The sequence below is a fragment of the Natrix helvetica genome, assembly GCF_964273705.1.
Source record: "Natrix helvetica genome assembly, chromosome: 5".
Classification (NCBI taxonomy): Eukaryota; Metazoa; Chordata; class Lepidosauria; order Squamata; family Natricidae; genus Natrix; species Natrix helvetica.
In genome coordinates, this window is record NC_138551.1 from 40,464,070 (window position 1) to 40,470,069 (window position 6,000).

At 42.4% G+C, this 6,000-nt stretch overlaps 1 protein-coding gene across 5 annotated transcripts in view; it reads right to left on the reverse strand.

Moving 5' to 3' along the window:
• Nucleotides 1–5,410, reverse strand: part of LOC309393570 (beta-galactoside alpha-2,6-sialyltransferase 1-like) — a 71,213-nt gene extending 65,803 nt beyond the window's left edge. For 2 of the 5 annotated variants that reach the window (XM_081955910.1, XM_081955913.1), the window contains exon 1: nucleotides 4,838–5,410. The gene's annotated coding sequence lies outside the window, so the exon portion shown is untranslated. Of the gene's footprint in view, nucleotides 1–3,597; nucleotides 3,915–4,837 lie in introns of those variants that run through there. The other 3 variants (XM_081955909.1, XM_081955911.1, XM_081955914.1) reach the window with 2 other exon arrangements.
• Between the last annotated feature and the right edge of the window lie 590 nt (nucleotides 5,411–6,000).

The following is a 6,000-nucleotide window of genomic DNA, read 5'->3' on the forward strand; positions in this document are numbered from 1 at the left end:
AGGGGCACGGGTCCATTGAACATGTGGTGGGTCGTAGCCGTCCACGCAACCTGTCTAAATCCTCGGGGGCAACAGAGTCAAACTCCTCCCAGAGTGGACTCACAAGACTCACTGATGTCGGCTCGTCCGGTCCACTGGGGGGGGGGGGGCCATCCGCTCCGGATCTGAGCGACTTTGTCTTGCAGATATTCCCCAAACTCCTCTGCTCTTCCCTGCAAGGGTGCCTCCCGCATCTCCTGCAACAGGAGAGAGCGGGTCACCCTAAACAGGGCGGCAGGGCGGTTATCCGCAGACGCAATGAGAGCGGCACAATTTCTACGTTTGGCCGCTCTCAATGCCACAAGGTAGGTCCGTAAATAGGCTCTTAGGAAATATTGAAAAGGCAGAATATTTCCCTGGATGTGAAAAAAGGGAGAAACACATTTTAAATACAAAGTAAATTCCTGCAGCTTCCTGCCCATCCCCACTTTGTCAATGGGCCATTAAGAAGGCCAAGCTAGTCCACTTTACATAATAAAGAGTTCTCCTCTTCAACTCCAGAGTGATGGGATTAAGGCAGGATAATATTGCCTTTTACTCAACTGACCACATGGCATCTGAGAACTCAACCAAACTCAGCCTAGAGGGTTGCCCTTGCCCAGGCCCATGGGAGTCTGGCAACCAATCAGAATACATTTCTTACACAGGAACAGGAAACAGATAGGTGGGGCAGAACAGATTATAAAAAGGCCTGCAAGCCCTTCTTCACTCTCTTCTCTTCTTTTCCCTTCTCTTCTTCTCCACCAACATTGAAGCATGTGATCATCTTTTCTGTTCAGGACTCAAGCCATGTGGTCCTGTCCACCATTAAAACCATCTTTCCAAGCAGCCTCCATGTCTCTGGAACCCAGAAGGACATTTCTTCCAACAGAATGATTTTATATATGAACTTCTACATGACCGATTGGAAAACTTAAAATTAATAATTTGGCCAGCAGAGAAGAATATGTTCTGTGTAATTTCAGGTAACAGTGAAAACTATTGGAGCGCTTAGTCTGCAACTGAAACCACAGCGTAAGTTTTACAGTTTGAAAATAACAGGAAATAGCACAGAAAAAAAAAGAGAAAAAAAGACAATCAAGCTATTGCAATTTTGCAACCTTTCAACGGAATGCAAAATTGAATCTTTCTTTCTTTCCTTTCTTTCTCTTCTCTTTCTCTCTCTTTCCTGGCCTCTCCTTCCCCCCTTTTTTTCTTCTGATTCTAGATTGATACAATTTACAGAACTATCAAAAATCAGAAAAAACACATTCTGTGATAATTAAAGATTTTAATGTTAATTGTATTGATTTTATTGTGCACCACAAGAGATCCTCTCAGAGTGAGATGGGCAGTTACGAGATATAATAAACAAACAAATGAATGGATGAATAAATAAATAAAAATAGGCATTAGCTACTTAGTGATAATCTGAAAATGGTATCTCACTTCACAGGGTATTTTGTATACCAGTTTGTATTCCTACATGCAAGATATATACCTGACTCTGAATATTTGTGAAATTGTACTTGACATTCCCTCAAAATCTTTCAATCAATCAATCAATTAATCAATCAATCAATCAACCAACCAACCAATCAATCAATCAACCATGCCAACCAATCATCCAACCAATCTCTACGCACTGTAAAGATATGAAGCATGTTGGAAAATTCTGTCATATCTTCCAGAATTTTCATAAACAATTATTTGCTGGAGTAATTTGTGTGTAAAATCTAGCCCCGGAGTCAGCTGCGGTTAAACATCATTAAGAAGTTGAGAAGGCATGGATCTGTAAATATGGATGTGAAGAGCTTGTAGTCTAGAAAACTAAAACTATCTAACACTTCTTCAAATGTCGCATTAAAGCATTTTCTCATCTGCTTTATTCTACTAATTTCCAATGTCTATATTTCTCATATTATAATTCTGCTGATATTATTATCTAATTAAATCATTGGCTGAAATAAATAAGATTACAATAATTATTCATATAAATAGGAAAGTAATCATGCTATGTATTTTTGTGGGGATCCTAATTCTCATTGGGACCAAACTTAGTCTATGAACATTAGTACCTAAATTGCTTTCTAAACTGTATCTAAAACTGTTGCCATCTTATGAATTGCCTAATAGTGTATGTATAAACCCCATTAAATGAAGCTAAATTTATTTGTGTCTGTGTAATTTAAAATGGCTTAAAAGTACATTTAAAAAATACCAAAATACAAATTTGTTTTATTCCAAATTTCAATATTCCACTTCAACTCACAGTCCTTACTGCTTGTTCAATCCTTTTGAAAGCAAAATGACAGGTAACTTCAAGTCAGAAAATACACATTGTGGATTTTACAAATTAAGCAAGCAATCTAAATTCTAGATGATAGTGTTTCTTTTCCCTGGAAACAATGGGGATTTCTCTGGATTTATGAACAAACATAGGTGGCATTATGATCAAGTACAATATATAACATATATTCCAATAAATATGTAAGATATAAACATATTTTTAAGGAAAGTCAATTTTGATTAAACTGTGCAGGGCAAGCAGATATGCCCATTGCTAGTAAGATGTAAAGAAGCAACTCCCTGGTCTTCAACATCAAACATTGCACAAAATAAACCAATGAAGAACAAGATACTTATTTTGGAATTATCATGGCAAGGAAGCAAGGATCTTCAAGAGAAAACAGCAATACTACTTGTCCCATTTATTATTTCAGCAAATTGCTCTTTTGTGTAGACAAAATGCTCAATATTTCCAGTTCCAACAATGTTCATCAAATAAGAAGTATATAAATTATTGAAAAGCTAAACCTGGAACTTTTTCCACCTTCAACTCATCCAATCCACCAAGTAAATTCAGAGTTAATTGTTCCTGAATGGGCTTAGTCAAATGGTTGAATTACAGACAGTGTAGCACAACGATCACTGCTACCACACAACAAACTGTACAGGCAAACCTTATGAATTGAAACCTTGTTTGGGTTTTTTGCTCTTTAACTTCCTCATAAAGATTATCACCATGAAGCATAACACTTAAAGTTGCCCTTGCAAAATGAGACGAGCTGGCACTTGTTAATAAGCTAAAAACAACTGAAATGTCCACACGACCTGAAATAACATTTAACCCTTTTATAAATTCTCCAGGTATCAGTTGTTTCCCCATCCTAATTGCTATGGGAAAACAGAAGCAACTGTTAAGCACCAGAAGACTCATCTCCCCGGGAACATTGGTCAGAGGTTAGAACATGAGATTGGGAGGACTCTTGCGATCCCTTTAAAAAGGAATACAGCTATGGGTCACAAGTAAGTTTGGAAGAGGTTGCCGGAGATTCGGGAAAGTAAGATCAAAGGGGGCGATAGCGAAATTACATCTCTCGCCAATTGGAACTAGCGGAGCAGAAGAGATCGAAATGGCAGCTTCGCCGCAAGGAAGGATGCGGGCAAAGAAAACACTTTCCTTCCATCCTAGTCACCCATGTGCCAGATATGTAGTCCAAATGAGTGCGCACGTGTGTATTCCGAGATTGATCCTCGGAAGTTGGTGGGGTATTTTATTTTTTATTTTTTACTCACTTTAAACTGTTGTATCTCCCCGTTTGTTGCTATTGCTATTGGTCGTACTGCTGCTGACTCTGGCCGCGGCCCAGGGAGTCGTCCTGTCGCCTGCGCGTCTTTCCTTCCTTCCTTCCTTCCTTCCTTCCTTCCTTTTGCTCGTTCTTTCTTTCTGCTTTTGTTACCGCCTTAAAATCCAGGCGTTTAAAAGCTGCGTCCTGTACAGCTGGGGACGCCTTACGCCGTTCTGCACAAAGGTTGCCCGCCTGAACGAAAGCCTGACCCCCATCGCCACAAAACCCACACCCGTCTGGGGTGAGAGAGGAAGGCTGGGTTGGGAGGTGGGCGGGAGGATTATGCAAACGTGGGTCTGCGTGCGGATGTTTGTGTGCAGGGCACCGTGTGTGTCTGTGCGAGGGGGGCGCGCAGGGGGCAGAGCCTTGTCCAAGGCCGGGCGAGGGGGAGTGGGAAGCGATGCCTCGCACAGAAATACAGGAGTTGCCCCGCTCCACGATTTCCTACGCTTCCTCCCCTGCCCTGATGGGGAGGTGGGAGAAGGGCTGTCCCATTGTTTCCGAAATCCAGCTTGCTACAGCCAGCGTGACTCCCGCCGTTCTTTCCCACGCCCTTCCTGCCCTCAACCGTCCACCCTGCGACTTCTCCAGCCGTTCCCATGTGAGGTCGGAAGCCCGACAAGACGGGGACGCAGAACGCCTGCAGTAGTAAGATAAGGAGCGCGCCCAAGATGGGTGGGTAGGGGAAACAGAATTCGCGGGGAGGAAACGGAGCGGAGCAACAGGCAGATGGAGAAGAAGCAAGACGACTGGCGGCTTTGCAATGCAACCCATTGGTCCCGCCGGCCGCGGATTTGATTCGGCCCTAAGCGGGGCCCGAACACATGCAGCGCCGACTTTGCGCCGCGTCTTTGCTATGAGGCGGGGTAATTCAACCCCCCCCTCCAAGAACGTGTGTGTGTGTGTGATTCCGCTTGATGAGATGGTGGTAGAAAACAGTATCCGAATTGCGAATTTGATAAACATTTGGTGGCCAAAGGAGTGAAGGGAAGAAAGAAAGAAGAAAGAAAAAAAGAAGAAAGAAAGAATCTTTGGACTTGTACAGAGTGCATGTCCTGCTCATCCCTTGGCTGCCCTTTAGCAATAGCAATAGCAGTTAGACTTAGATACCACTTCACAGTGATTTCCAGCCCTCTCTAAGCGGTTTACTGCCCCCCCCCAACAATCTGGGTTCTCCTTTTACCCACCTCGAAAGGATGGAAGGCTGAGTCAACCTTGAACCTGGTGAGATTCGAATTGTCAAATTGCAGGCAGCCGGCAGATGTAGCCTTCAGTACTGCATTCTAGTCACTGCATTCTAGCCACTACGGCTCTTTAGAAACAAATTGGAAGCAAGAAATTGGGACACACAGTTCCTTGGCAGAAAGACCTGTGCATCTTCTGCTCTAGAAACACGATCAATGAAGATAGAGGTGGCTGCTCTGAAAGGCTGAGTTTTAGAAATATTAAGGCAGGTCATTGGCCCAGTCTCTCTCTGTCTTATACAAACATATTGGGTGTGGAACACTTGCAGCCATGACGCCGACTCCTTCCTCCACCCCTCCACCCATCTATCAGTACTCTGTCACTACTTTTTTGTGGAAGAGTTGGTCAACAATGAAGGTACACACCAATGATCATTGTATGCATTTGCCAAGTGTTGGGTTGCATTTGCCGGGCAAATAGTCTCTGGTAGCCAATGATATAATGTTCAAAAAGATGAAAGATATCCACCCTGTACAATAGTGATGTCAATTACCATTTGCACCATCCCATTCGCATAGTGCAGGGGTGTCCAAACTTGGGAACTTTAAGACTTGTGGACTTCAACTCCCAGAATTCCCCAGCCAGCTGGCTGGGGAATTCTGGGAGTTGAAGTCCACAAGTCTTAAAGTTCCCAAGTTTGGACACCCCTGGCATAGTGCTTTCCCTTCTCAGATGGCAATCACACCCCAATTCAACATTACTTCAGATAAAATATTGTCCACCTGTCAGAAAAATTGCAAATATTATATATTACAACAAATTACAGCAGGATTTCAGGAATATATTTCTTTGTCCTACCTACGTCTATTTATACACATTCTTGCTCTTGAGGAATTTTGTTTGGATTAGCTACAAACGTATTTACACACCTTGATATTCCTTCTCAGGGTAAGCAGTGTGCAGAAAAAAAGTATTAAGCAAAAATAAGGGCAGGAGTTAAGAAAACGGGAAATGAATTTCAATTAAATTTTGTTTATATCAGCCCTATTCTTCGTGCTTTTGTCTTTTTGTAAACCATTCATGCTTCCATCCGATCTGTAGCAATTCAAACACTATACTATTTAAGCTTCTACTTGATAACATAGCTGCATCATTTTATAGTTCT